We start from the raw sequence: 14739 nt of genomic DNA, 5'->3' as shown, positions 1-14739 counted from the left end.
CCCGAACCTGGGTAAACTGCTCGTGTGTTTCGCCTCGATCTGCTCTTCGTGCAACCTCCGCCCCGCCGAACCGAAAGGGACTCGGCCCGCTGGTCCCATAGGTGTTCGTGGATCAGTCCCCCGACATATTTGGCGCGCCAGGTAGGGGGAGCGTCGAGGTTGTGTGAAACAGATCCGGCATTCACGCGAGCTAGATCTTCATCATCTTCATCGACATGCCGCCGAAGAAGAAGGCTTCGGAGGCGGCTGCTCCGTCCGCCCCGCTACCGCCGGAGCAAATGGCTGATGGGGCGGACGCCGGCGGAAGAACGGGCGTCGACGAGGGAGCTCACGGTGCTGCCAGGTCCAAGGACAAGGCTGCGCTGCCCATCGGCGGCGTAGCCGGCTCCCACAACGACCGTACGCACTCCAAGACCTCGGCGTCCGTACATGCACCGCGCCCATCTCAGGAGGCGCGGGACCGGTAGCGTCATGGTACCCATGGTACCATGCGTTTGCTGGACCAAGATCGAGCTGGTGGATCTCGGAGCGCTCAAGACCAGCATGCACGCCAATATGCTGGCACGAGCGAGGCGCGGTCACCTGGACGGGATACTGCTCCTTCTAACGTAGTTAGAAGTCCGAGCATATCCCGCTCCTCGCACCGTTCGCCACCGCCACCCGCCACTCCAGCAGAAGCTTTGGCGCGAGCTCAACTGCTCCTGGACTACCCTCCAGCGGCGGACAAGATCGACGACTGGAGGGCCACCATTCAGAGTCTCATCGGCTTCGCCAACGGCGACGCCCAATGGCAGCCGAGCACGTCGCAGCCGCGGCAAGTCAGCCAGGCACAAGCCGGTGGCGACAAGACCGGTGGGGGTGCAACCACTGTGCACTCTCCGCCCCGAAGGCCAAGATCGCCGACTCGCCGGATCCACCTCGACAGCGACTCCACCGCGTCATCAGATCCACGAGCTCGTCGCGATCAGCGCCAAGTTCTTCACGAATGACAGCAAGAAGATGCTCGTACTCGCATCGAGCGCCGAAGAGAAGTGCGACGTCAATCAGACCAGCGCGCTGGGCCCTCTGTCGACATGCATGCGCCAGGGGAACCAGGCGACTTGCCGTATGCGGTAGGTTGCCCTGCGTTTACTCGTGAGCTGCGGCAAGTCCAGTGGCCCAGCATGAAGAACTTCAAGCCAGACGTACCAGAGAAGTACGATGGCAAGTCGCATCCGTCGGAGTTCCTCAGCATCTACACCATCACGGTGCAGGCTGCCGGGGGACGGGACGACAAGATCCTTGCCAACTACTTCCCGCTGGTGCTCAAGCCCAACGTCAGATCCTGGCTCATGCACTTGCCGGACAACTCCATATCCTCCTGGGCAGACCTATGCCATTAGTTTGTCGGCGCCTTTACAGGTGGCCACAAACCTCATGGCCAAGAGAGTGACCTTCATTTGCTCGCCCAGAAGGAAGGAGAGCCTCTGCGCAAGTACATTCAGAGATTCAGCCGTGTACAACACAACATCCCAGATGTCCACCCCGCCGCGGTCATCAGCGCGTTCCATCAGAACGTGCGTAACCCCAGGATGCGGGAGGAGATGGCGATGTGCAAGATCAGAGACGTCAGTGAGCTGTATGCCCTGGCCGACAAGTGTGCACGTGCTGAAGAAGGGAGGAAACTCCCCGGAGAGAATACAGGAGCAGAAGGATCTGACATCGAGGATGCTGCCCCGGCAAAGAAAAACCGGCGGCGAAAGAACAAGAAGAAGAAAGGCAAAGATGTGCTAGTCGTTGAGCAGTCCGGCAACGAAGGTGGCGCCAATAAAGCCAAAGTTGGTAGCTCCGGCAAGGAGATTGCCGCATGCACCAACTGCCAGGCTGTGGCGGTCGCCGACAAGCAGGACGGCTCCGACAAGCAGTACTGCAAGATCCACCGCACCAAGGGCCATGACCTCCAGAGCTGCAAGAAGGTCAAGCAGCTTGTCCAGCAGCAAAAAGCTGAATACGAGCGACGCGACAAGGAGAGGGCCCAAGGTGGCGCTGGAGAATCCGGCAAGAAGCGCGCCGGCCGGGGAGGACGCCGCGGCAAGGCCAAGCAGCGCCAAGGAGACAGACCTCCCCGCGGCCGCGACAAGGATGAAGATGACGACGACGACGAAGACATGGATGATGTGGAGACCAGTGAGCAGGAGTTCCAGAAAGCCACAGAGGTCTTGTGCGTTGACGGCGGTGCTTCTCTGCATACTTCGCACCGCCAACTCAAACAGTGGGTGCGGGAAGTCAATGCGGCAGAACCACCCGTCGAATCACGCAAACTTCTGAAATGGTCCAGCACGCCTATCATCTTTGATATTGAGGACCACCCTGATCGCACAACTGCGGTCGGGTGCTTGCCGATGTTGGTTTCACCAACTATCCGCAACCTCAAGGTCACTAAGATGCTAGTTGACGGCGGGGCCGGCTTGAACCTGATCTCCTCCGCTGTACTCCAGAAACTCCAGATCCCTGAAAGCGAGCTTGAAGAGACCGGTACATTCCAAGGAATCAACCCGGGAAGGAGCAAGCCGAAGGGGAAGGTCACATTGCCAGTAACATTTGGCAGCGAGATGAACTTCAGAACTGAGAGGGTCACTTTTGACGTTGCCGATTTTCCATTGCCCTACAATGGGATACTCGACCGTCCAGAACTCGCCAAGTTCATGGCAGCCTCTCACTACGCATACAACATGCTGAAGATGCCAGGCCCGATGAGCGTCATCTCTGTCCCTGGCGACAAGAAGGATGCTCTTATCTGCGCCGACAAGATCTACCGGGAAGCGGCAGCCGCAACAAACCGCAAGTCACTTGCCGCTGAAGCTCCCGGGGGGAAGAAGAAGACCAAGTCCGGCGAGAGTTCTGATGCCCACTCCGGCAAGCGCACCTCTTCGGAGTGTTGCGCTGCCGTCGAGGACGCACCATCGAGCTCCACCGGCAAGTGTAAGAAGACGATGGCAGCTCCGCCAGAAACCAAGAAGGTGTCCACCAAGGAGGACGGCACTGGTGGTACCTTCACCATCAGTGCCACTCTCGACCCTAAATAGGAAAGCGCGCTCATTGCTTTCCTGCGGGTGAACATCGACGTGTTTGCATGGCAACCGTCTGACATCCCCGGTGTTCCCAGGAAAGTAATTGAGCACCATTTGCCGTTTGTCCTCATGCGCGGCCCGCAAGCAGAAGGTCAGGAAGCAAGCAGTGGAGCGCCAAGAATTCATAGCAGAAGAGATCAAGAAATTGGAAGCAGCAGGCCTTGTCAGAGGAGTGCTCCATCCTACGTGGTTGGCCAATCCTGTAGTCGTGTGCAAGGCAAACGGGAAATGGAGACTTTGTATCGATTTCACCGATGTTAACAAAGCTTGTCCCAAAGACCCATTTCCTTTGCCGCGCATTGACCAGATTGTTGACTCCACGGCCGGATGTGATTTGCTTTCATTTCTTGACGCATACTCAGGATACCATCAGATCTTCATGGCAGAAGAGGATGAGGAGAAGACCGCTTTTATTACTCCATGTGGCACGTACTGTTTCATACGGATGCCTTTCGGATTAAAAAATGCAGGTTCAACATTTGCAATGGTAGTCCATGTCGCTCTTGAGCCACAAATACATAGAAATGTGGAAGCCTATATGGATGATATAGTGGTCAAGAGCAAGGACAGGGCAACTCTGATTCAAGATTTAGACGAGACTTTTGCAAATCTCCGTAAGATCAGCCTCAAGCTCAACCCAGAGAAGTGTGTGTTTGGAGTTCCCTCCGGCAAGCTTCTCGGGTTCTTTGTGTCTCAGCGGGGAATTGAAGCCAATCCCGACAAGATCAAGGCCATTGAGCAGATTGAAGCACCAAAGCGCGTCAAGGATGTACGAAGACTTGCCGATTGCGTGGCTGCTCTCAGCAGGTTTATCTCTAAGTCTGCTGAGCGCGCCCTGCCATTTTTCAAAATATTGAAAAAGGCAGGTCCAATGAAATGGACTCCGGAAGCGGAGGCTGCGCTGCAAGACTTGAAGAGATACCTGTCCTCCACTCCAATACTTGTCGCACCTAAGCCCCAAGAAAAGTTGCTGCTGTATATAGCGGCAACCAATCAAGTGGTTAGTGCTGCGTTAGTAGCGGAGAGGGAGGCAAATGACGAGCCAGCAACCACGGCAGGCGCGTCCAGCGACAAGCAGGGGGCTTCCCCGGCAAGCTCTGGTCCCGACAAGGATGGATCTGCGCAGACACGCGAGGAGATACAGAAGAGAATGGTGCAGCGCCCAGTTTACTTTGTTAGCTCCCTTCTGCAGGGAGCTAGGTCAAGGTACTCTGGTGTGCAGAAATTGCTTTTCAGCCTCCTCATGGCCTCGAGAAAGCTGCGCCATTACTTCCAAGCACATGAGATCACGGTTGTCACTCGCTTTCCGCTGAAGAGGATACTACAGAATCCAGAAGCGACAGGCAGGATTGTTGAGTGGGCACTGGAACTGTCAAGCTTTGGCCTCAAGTTTGAAAGTACTTCAACTATCCAAAGCAGAGCATTGGCAGAATTCATAGCAGAATGGACGCCAACACCAGATGAAGAAATTCCAGAAACGAGCATCCCCGTCAAAGAAGCGAGCAAAGAGTGGCTGATGTACTTTGATGGTGCCTTTTCGCTGCAAGCCGCTAGCGCTGGCGTGCTGCTTGTCGCACCCACCGGAGAGCACCTCAAGTACGTAGTCTAGATGCACTTTCCCAAGGAGCAAGCAACAAACAATACTGCAGAGTATGAAGGCTTTCTTGCCGGTCTCAGGATCGCGGCAGACCTTGGGATTAAGAAGTTCATTGTCAGGGGTGACTCGCAGCTTGTCGTCTGGCAAGTGAACAAGAGCTATCAGAGTCTGTTGATGGAAGCTTACGTCGACGAAGTGAGAAAGCTAGAAGAGCACTTTGACGGCCTACAGATGGAGCATGTTCCAAGAGCTCAGAACGCCATTGCCGATGGCTGTCAAAGTGCGCCGCACTTAAGTTACCTGTGGAACCAGGGATTTTTGTGCTCAAGCTGACTCAACCGTCTGTAACGCCATCAACTGGGAAGAGCAAGAAGAGGAAGTTGATTTCTGGTGACTATTTGCCGGCAGAGCTCCCCGAAGCCGCCGCCAAGAAGGTCCCCAAGATCAACGCCAAGAGCGCTGAGGAGCAGTCTGCTCCAGCAAGCCCTAGGGTTTGTTCCGTTGAAGCAGAATCTCCCAACAAGTTTTGCTCCGGCAAACTTGCCAGGAACGTCAAGCTCCGGCAGAACCGCAGATTCTTGCCGTAGAAGCGGACTTTCCCGCAGCAACATATTTGCCTTGCGCTGAGGAGCAATCTGCTCCGGCAAGCCCTAGGGTTTGTTCCTTGAAGCAGAAGCTCCCGACAAGTTTTGCTCCGGCAAACCTGCCGGGAAACGTCAAGCTCCGGCAGAACCGCAGATTCTTGCTGTAGAAGCGGACTTTCCCGCAGCAACAGATTTGCCTTGCGCTGAGGAGCAATCTGCTCCGGCAAGCCCTAGGGTTTGTTCCGTTGAAGCAGAAGCTCCCGACAAGTTTTGCTCCGGCAAGCTTGCCGGGGAACGTCAAGCTCCGGCAGAGCCGCAGATTCTTGCCGTAGAAGCGGATGTTCCCGCAGCAGCAGATTTGCCTTTGGTCCTTGTTGTCGAGCCACAAGCTCCAGCATGGGCACAGCAGATTGTCCGTTTCCTTCAGACAGGAGAACTTCCCGAAGAGCAAGAAGAAGCGGAAAGAGTAGCCCGGCAGTCAAGTATGTACCAGTTTGTCGACAAGACACTGTACAGAAGAAGACTCAACGGTGTGAAATTGAAGTGTATTCACCGGGAAGACGGACAAAAGCTGTTGGCAGAGATACATGGAGGCATATGTGGACACCACATTGGCGCAAGAGCACTTGTCGGCAAAGCATTCCGGCAAGGTTTCTTTTGGCCGACAGCCCTCCAGGATGCAACTGCACAAGTAACCAAGTGTGAAGCGTGCCAGTTCCATTCCAAGCAGATACACCAACCAGCTCAAGCTCTCCAGACGATCCCTTTATCCTGGCCATTTTCGGTCTGGGGGCTCGACATCCTCGGCCCCTTCCCCCGAGCAGTCGGGGGCTTTGAGTACTTGTACGTTGCAATCGACAAGTTCACAAAGTGGCCGGAAGTGGAACCAGTGAGGAAGGTGACAGCACAGTCAGCAGTCAAGTTCTTCAGGTTGATTGTTTGCCGCTTCGGAATCCCTAACAGGATAATAACCGACAACGGTACACAATTCACGAGCCGCACCTTCATGCAGTACGTCCAAGATCTTGGCGCCATGGTCTGCTTCGCTTCTGTTGCTCACCCGAGAAGCAACGGTCAAGCGGAGAGGGCAAATGTTGAAGTGCTGCGCGGGCTCAAGACCAGAACTTTCGACAGGCTGCACAAGTGCGGAAGAAACTGGATCAAGGAGCTGCCGGTGGTTCTTTGGTCGACCAGGTCGACGCCAAACCGAGCCACTGGCCAGACACCTTTCGCTCTAGTCCATGGAGCAGAGGCAGTTATCCCCATGGAACTCGTATACGGGTCACCTCGAGTGCTTGCTTATGATGAGCTTGAGCAAGAGCAGATGCGACAAGATGACGCGCTGCTCCTTGAGGAAGATCGTCTTCAGGCTGCTGTGTGAGCTGCTCGCTACCAGCAAGCTTTGCGCCGCTACCATAGCCGCAAAGTTAATGCCAGAAGTCTCGAGGAAGGCGACCTTGTTCTTCGGCGTGTTCAGTCCGCCAAGAATTCCAACAAGTTGACGCCGAAGTGGGAAGTCCCTTACCGGGTGAAACGAGTCACTAGGCCTGGCGTTGTCCGTCTTGAGACCGAAGATGGAATTCCGGTGAGCAACTCTTGGAACATTGACCATCTTCGTAAGTTTTACCCGTAAGGCGCGGTTGCCGGAACCTGTTCCGGCAACCACCTTTTGTACAAGTCTTGCCGCTGTTGCATGTAATCCTTTGTACAAAGCCGGGCGCAGACCCCGTGCATAAGTAAAGCTCATGTGCTCCGCACATCTAGTCAATTTCATGCTCTCAATTTTTTGCATGTGCTATCTGACACTTTGTGCAGCACCTACTCCACGGTAAGCGATAACGAGCTATAAGGCTCCATATCTTTATTTCCTCTTCTTTCTTTTTTCTTAAGAAAAGGAAGGTTCCCTCGCCCACAAGTTTGCCGGGGGGGGGGGGGGAAGGAGAAGATAATGGTATGGACCAGGCGTCGTTCAAGAAAGTCTTGCCTTGCCGAGAAGCAAACAACAGAAAAGCTAAGTTGCCAAAGTTTGAGCAATCAGATTTTTTTAAAAAAATTTAAGTTATCCCCCTTGAACGACCGCACTTTGTATGGAAAACCTGTGCGCGGAGGAACCAACTCGTGGCTAGTTGCGCCCTTACTTTGTTTCGAGTCCGCTCAACAACTTAAGCAAGCTGCAACTAGTTGCGACAAGGTTTCTTGTCGGTAGCGGCACCGCCAGCAGGCTGCTGACGTCCCGCACTCAGCGCTCGCGGCTCAGGTGCCTGCACCGGCAAGTCCCCTAAAAGCGTAGGGTAAAAAGACATACAAAGGGAGGAGTCAAGTAAAGGGAATAACATTGCAATCATTGCCCGAAATAGAGTTATATTACAAAGATAGCTTGTCGCAGCTCTAACAGATTGTTTTCATAACATGACAAACAGCGACAAGAAAAGAAGACACAGGCGGCTTAATCTACGCGAGCACCTTCGATCCTCTTGATCCCGCTCACCTTGTCCACAATGGGTGCGACAAGGACCTTGAGCGCCTCCAGATCAGCATCCGGCGGCAGGGTCTTGAGGACGTTGGTGAGGTTGAGGCCCGGATTGCGAAAGGCCACCTTCACCAACACTTTTTGAAGAGCTCCCGCGTAGATCTTGCGCGACTCGTCGGCCAGCTTCTTTGGGATCCTCTCCCGGAGTCGCTGGAGGGCCGTCGCCACGCCCTTGAAGAACAAGACGAGCTTGGCGCTGGGTTGGAGGTTCTCGTCGGAGGGATACCCGAGGTCCTCCATCCCCAGCTGCGCCAGCTCCCTGTCTATGTCGGCGGCGACACTCACAAGACTCTCCGTCCAGTGCTCCACAGTCTCCCTGAAGGCATTCTGGGTGGCGGCAACACTCTCCAGCAGCGCCTTGTCGGCCTTGATCTCTTCTTTCAAGGCCGCCTCCTGCTTCTTGGCGCCGTCCAGAGTCTTGGTCAAAGCGGTCAGCTTCAACTCAAGATTCGCGTTGGAGTCCTTGGCGGCGCTGAGCTCTCTGCCCTTCTCGGCGAGATCGGCCTCCAGCTGCGCCACCTTCGTCTCCAACTCCTTCTTGGCGGCCTCGGCGGCGGCGGCAGCATCCTTCGCTTGCTTGAGGGCTCCGCCGAGTTTCTCCTCGCGCACGGCAAGCTCCTCCTCGTGGGTGTCAAGATTGACCTTCCGCTGCGCCAGCTCGCCCTCCTCCGCGGATAGCTTCACAGCGGCAAGCCGCTGTTGCTCTTCGACTTTAGCTTTCTCGAGGAGGAAGGCCTTCTGCGCTTCGTTGAGTTGCTGCCGCTCCTCTGCCAAGGACCGACGAGCTTCCTGATGGAAGCCCCGGAGCTCCTCCGCGCGCTTCTCGATGTCTGCTCCCGCCTTCGCGACAAGCGCCTCGCGGGACTCCAGCTTGGCTTGCCGCACGCGGTAGACCGACACCAGCTTCGGCAGCAGCCGCTCCTCCTCAGGCTCGTTGCTGCTGCTGCTTGGCGCGTCAACCACCGTCAACCCAGCGGAGGCGAGCACTTCCCTGTCGAAGATCTCTCCCTCGACCGGCGCCCTGGAGCTTGACGCCCAGGGGAGGTTGATGAAGACGCCATCGCCGGCCTTCAAATAGACGCCTGGCTGGGGCTCCTCGGAGTTTGGCGCTGCGGCATCGGCGGACGGGTCGGCGGTCGGCGTAGCGCCTGGCGCTCCTGCGGCCTCAGGGCCGTCAGTATGATCGCCAGACCCCTCGCCAGTTGCTGCGGCGGCAGCCTTGGCGGCCTCGGCGCCGGCGGGATCGTCAGTGCCGGCTGCTCCTTCGGCAGCAACCTCGGTCTCCATCTGCTCCGTAGCGGATGGGTCTGACGGCCGGAAAGGGGAGAAGAGTCAAGCAAAATCCAACAAAAACCCAAGAACAAGAACCCAAGGGAAGCCTTGAAGAGAAGGGATTACCTGTGCCGGGTTCTGCAGTCGTGGTCTCCGCCGTCGGGGGGCCGCTGGTGCTGTCCCTTGCCGGAGAACCCTCCCTTGCCGGAGACCTCTCCCTTAGCGGAAAGCCCTCCCTTACCGGAAAGCTCTCCCTTGCCGGAGGACTCTCCCTTGGCTCCTAGTGGGGCTGCTCTGCTCCTACACAGACCAGCAGTCAGATATCAGCAAAGACAGAGTATCCATGCGCACCTCACAAGCGGAAAGAAAACCGTATACTTATGCTGGGGGCTGCTCTGGAGGAAAGTTGCCGGGTCTGGCAAGGTTGTCTCGAGCGCTCCCCCTGCTGTCGCAGTGGGTTCGTCCTCGATGACGATCACCGGGACCTTTGCTCTCTTTGCTGCTCTCTGGGCCAGAGTCCTAATGAGGAACAAGTTCAGAGTGAAGCAAGTGAGATACAAGATAATACAACAAGAATTGAAGAACTACAAGTACAACAAGAAATCTTACTCTTCTTCTTCTTCCTCGTTGGAGCTGAACGCGGAGAAGTCAAAGTCTGGCTCACGTCCGGCGCGAGGAGGCGGAGGAGTAGCTTCCCTTGGCCGCTTGGCGGGAGCAGTGGCGGCGGTCTGAGACGACCCCGCTCCGGCTGGAGTAGAAGCGGTGGTCCCGGAGGGCCCCGCTCCGGTTACCGTCGTAGCGTGGGGTGCTCCCGTGGCAACGGTACTTGTCGCGGTCGAGCGTGTCACGCGGCGCGGCGACTGTTGCCTCGCCTGCCGCTTCGCCGCGTCACCGGCCTTGCGGAGACACCTTCTTGGTGGGGATGGAGGCTCTGCTTGCGGCGAGCTGCCTGAAGATGGGGAGGAAGAAGAGTTGATGTCCAGCGAGCCGCTCGTATCCTTGGCGGGCTCGCTCGGCTCGGCGTCACGCCCGGCAAGCTCCTTCTTGCCGGCGGGCTCCCCTCGCTCGGCACGGCTTGCCGCCTCTGCTGCATCTGCCTCCTCCACGATGAATCCAAAGTCGCCCGCGGCTGCGGCTGCCGCCGCCTCTTCCAGCCTAGTGGCGATGAGTGCCATCTCCGCATCGGTGGTGTCGCGGGTGAGGCCATCCTTCTCGTCGGAGTGGATCGGCACTTCCACCAAGTCATCGAAGAACTGCTGCACGACATCGTCTGCAGGCTCCTGCCAAGTTGGCACAATTCCATGCGAGTCGCACAGCGGCATCATTGCACGGATGCGGTCGAGCACGGAATTGTTGCACAACGGAACGACACCCCCCGGCAACCTGAACACCTCGGGATGTTGGGGGTCATACTTGAACAGCTCCTGCAGCATCGCGTTGAGCTCCAGAACAGTGAAGTTGTAGTTGAGGCCCGGCCGCAGCCTCATGATATCCGCCGCATTCTTGAACTCCCAAGTGGGTCTCCCCCGTTCCTGCAGGGGGCGATGCGGCGGTGAAGAAAGTCTGCGCCAACAGCGCCTACAGTGAGCTCGGCAAGCCTGAGGCGCAGGATCCGGGTGACAGCAATCTTCAGCCTGTCGTCTTCCGGGGCCACGTCACTCCAATCGCTGCCGCGTGCTACTGGGGTTTGGTGCCGGGTGGTGAATGGCTGCGGGTTCTCCTCGTCAATCCAGCACCAGTCTGCTCTCCACTCCTCCCACTTGCCGCGGAATTCTCCCTCCAGATAAGTTTCCTTCTTGCCGGCCCTTGAGATCCAGGCGATTCCGCCGGATAGAGGCTCTCCTCTCTCTACTCGGGGTATGAAGAAATGGTGAAAGAGGGCTGCATTGGGATGGACTCCGACAAAGTTTTCGCAGAGATGTGCGAAAACTACCATAGTCAGAACGGCATTGGGGGTGAAGTCAAGGAGGTGGAATCCGTAGGTATTCATGATGTCGCAGAAGAACTCAGAGAAGGGCGGGCAGAGCCCGCAGTAGAAGAACAATGTGAAGAAGAGGTATCCGTTTGGGGCCTTCTTCCAAGCGGCGGCGGGGAGTACCTTCGTGCGCGGATGCGCGCGCGTCTCCGTCGACCAGAAGAGGTAGTAGTTCTCCCTCAGCTCCTTCGCGGCAAGCTTGGGGGGGAAGACGGCCCGCTCCTTCCGCAGCGCCGCGAGCCGCTGCGCCTCGGTCGACTTCACGACTTTCCCCTTGTCGGCTCTTGGAGCCATGGCGGAAGCGATGGAGGAGGTCGACGGCGTTGGTGGTGCTGGTGGCGATGGGGGGCCGGAGCGCTGCTCTCTCTCTCTCAGCTTTGGGAAGGCGAGGGAGCGGCGGAGATTTCTGAGATTGGAAGCAGCAACGGGCGTATGGGCGGACTTCCCCTGTTTCCCCTGCTTATAAGGAGGGAGGGGCGGACGTTCCGCATTTCCGAATAAAGAAACCACCCACGATCTCTCCCACGACGCCGCATTCAACGCGTGCCGTTCGGGGAGGGCGCGGTGGATACGGAGAGAGATACGGCGTAACCTAGGCCGCGCATGCCCGTGCCCTGTTTTGGGCCTGGCCCAACAGCCTCGGCACCTTGTATGGCCCAGGCCCGGGGGCTCCTGTCAGTGTACTAGAGTAGGGATACCCTAGTATCCCGAACTTGTGCATGGGCAGTCGCAGCGTCCCGCGGAAAGGCTTGCCGGGTGACCGCCAAGGTCCTCCGTGGTTCCTTTGGAGCCATTCAAGAACAAAGTATCCAAGCCAAGGAGACAAGACCCCGGCAAGAGGAGCTTGCTGGGAAGGCCAACCAAGGCATCTCAAGACCCCGGCAAGAGGAGCTTGCTGGGAAGGCCAACCAAGGCATCTCAAGACCCCGGCAAGAGGAGCTTGCCGGGAAGGCCAACCAAGGCACCTCAAGGAACTTGCCGCGACGAGCCACGCGCCCCGGCAAGGCCCAGTGAGCGACAAGCTCCCGGACGTGACAAGACAACGACCACGGCAAGGCTCTTGCCGCGGCAAGCCACCACTCCGCGCCCGCACTCCAGCGCATCCACCAACGTGTCGCTCTGGGACCCTTCCAGGCGTACGTGGCGGGAGGCTGTGCAGCCAGGGGTGCGCGGTGGCAAGCGGCGCTGACAAGATTGCCATCGTGGCAAGCGGTGGCGTCCCTGGCGGTCCCTTTTGCACTGTTTAGGCGACACAGACGGGCATTTAATGCCCTTGTCCCCTGCCGTCAGGGTTAGGTATGATACACTGTAGCAGGTAGCTTTACCTACCGCAGCACCTTTACATTTTTACCCTTGTCTACGTTGCCACCTGTCGGTGACCCCTTGAACATATAAAAGGAGGCCCATGTGCAACGTAGAGGGGGTTGGCTGGTTAGCGGGTTGGCTGGTTAGTGGGTTAGCTGGTTAGCTAGTTCGGAGAACACTCATGCTCGGTCTGGCTAGCTGCTGGTGTGTATTGTAGCACTCCGCGCTCCCGAGCAAGAACTCAATACAAACCGCAAAGCAGGAGTAGGGTTTTACGCATCCGTGCGGCCCGAACCTGGGTAAACTGCTCGTGTGTTTCGCCTCAATCTACTCTTCGTGCAACCTCCGCCCCCGCCGAACCGAAAGGGACTCGGCCCGCCGGTCCCATAGGTGTTCGTGGATCAGTCCCCCGACAAATACCTAGTTAAATCTCGTTACCGGCAAGTCTCTTTACTCGTTCCGTAACACATCATCCCGCAACTAACTCATTAGTTGCAATGCTTGCAAGGCTTATAGTGACGTGCATTACCGAGTGCGCCCAGAGATACCTCTCCGACAATCGGAGTGACAAATCCTAATCTCGAAATACGCCAACCCAACAAGTACCTTCGGAGACACCTATAGAGCACCTTTATAATCACCCAGTTACTTTGTGACATTTGGTAGCACACAAAGTGTTCCTCCGGTAAACGTGAGTTGCATAATCTCATAGTCATAGGAACATGTATAAGTCATGAAGAAAGCAATAGCAACAAACCAAACGATCAAGTGCTATGCTAACGGAATGGGTCAAGTCAATCACATCATTCTCTAATGATGTGACCCCGTTAATCAAATGACAACTCATGTCTATGGCTAGGAAACTTAACCATCTTTGATTCAACAAGCTAGTCAAGTAGAGGCATACTAGTGACATACTGTTTGTCTATGTATTTTCACATGTATTATGTTTCGGTTAATACAATTCTAGCATGAATAATAAACATTTATCATGATATAAGGAAATAAATAATAACTCTATTATTGCCTCTAGGGCATATTTCCTTCAGTCTCCCACTTGCACTAGAGTCAATAATCTAGTTCACATCGCCTTGTGATTTAACATCAATAGTTCACATTACCATGTGATTAACACCCACAGTTCACATTGTCATGTGACCAACACCCAAATTGTTTACTAGAGTCAATAATCTAGTTCACATCGCTATGTGATTAATACCCAAAGAGTACTATGGTGTGATCATGTTTTGCTTGTGAGGGAAATTTAGTCAATGGGTCTGCCACATTCAGATCCGTATGTATTTTTGCAAATTTCTATGTCAAGAATGCTCTGCACGGAGCTACTCTGGCTAATTGCTCCCGCTTTCAATATGTATCCAGATTGAGACTTAGAGTCATCTGGATCAGTGTCAAACTTGCATCGACGTAACCCTTTACGACGAACCTTTTGTCACCTCCATAATCGAGAAACATATCTTTATTCCACTAAGGATAATTTTGACCAATGTCCAGTGATCTACTCCTAGATCACTATTGTACTCCCTTGCCAAACTCAGGGCGGGGTATACAATAGGTCTGGTACACAGCATGGCATACTTTATAGAACCTATTGCTGAGGCATAGGGAATGACTTTCTTCTGTCTCTATCTTCTGCCGTGGTCGGGTTTTGAGTCTTACTCAACTTCATACCTTGTAACACATGCAAGAACTCCTTTTTGTCTGTTCCATTTTGAACTACTTCGAAATCTTGTCAAGGTATGTACTCATTGAAAAACTTATCAAGCGTCTTGATCTATCTCTATAGATCTTGATGCTCAATATGTAAGCAGCTTCACCAAGGTCTTTCTTTGAAAAAAATCCTTTCAAACATTCCTTTATGCTTTGCAGAATAATTCTACATTATCTCCGATCAACACTATGTCATACATATACTTATCAGAAATGTTGTAGTGATCCCACTCACTTTGTTGTAAAAACAGGCTTCACCACAAGTCTGTATAAAACTATATGCTTTGATCAACTTATCAAAGCGTATATTCCAACTCTGAGATGCTTGCTCCAGTCCATAGATGGATCGCTGGAGCTTGCATATTTTTTTAGTACCTTTATGATTGACAAAACCTTCTGGTTGCATCATATACAACTCTTCTTTAATAAATCCATTAAGGAATGCAGTTTTGTTTATCCATTTGCCAGATTTCATAAAATGCGGCAATTGCTAACATGATTCGGACAGACTTAAGCATAGATACGAGTGAGAAACTCTCATCTTAGTCAACACCTTGAACTTGTCGAAAACCTTTTTGCGACAATTCTAGCTTTGTAGATAGTAACACTATTATCAACGTCCGTCTTCCTCTTGAAGA

This window comes from Triticum urartu, chromosome 6A (assembly GCF_056163025.1).
Source record: "Triticum urartu cultivar PI428250 chromosome 6A, HENAU_Tu73, whole genome shotgun sequence".
Classification (NCBI taxonomy): domain Eukaryota; kingdom Viridiplantae; phylum Streptophyta; class Magnoliopsida; order Poales; family Poaceae; genus Triticum; species Triticum urartu.
This window is presented reverse-complemented; position numbering follows the sequence as displayed.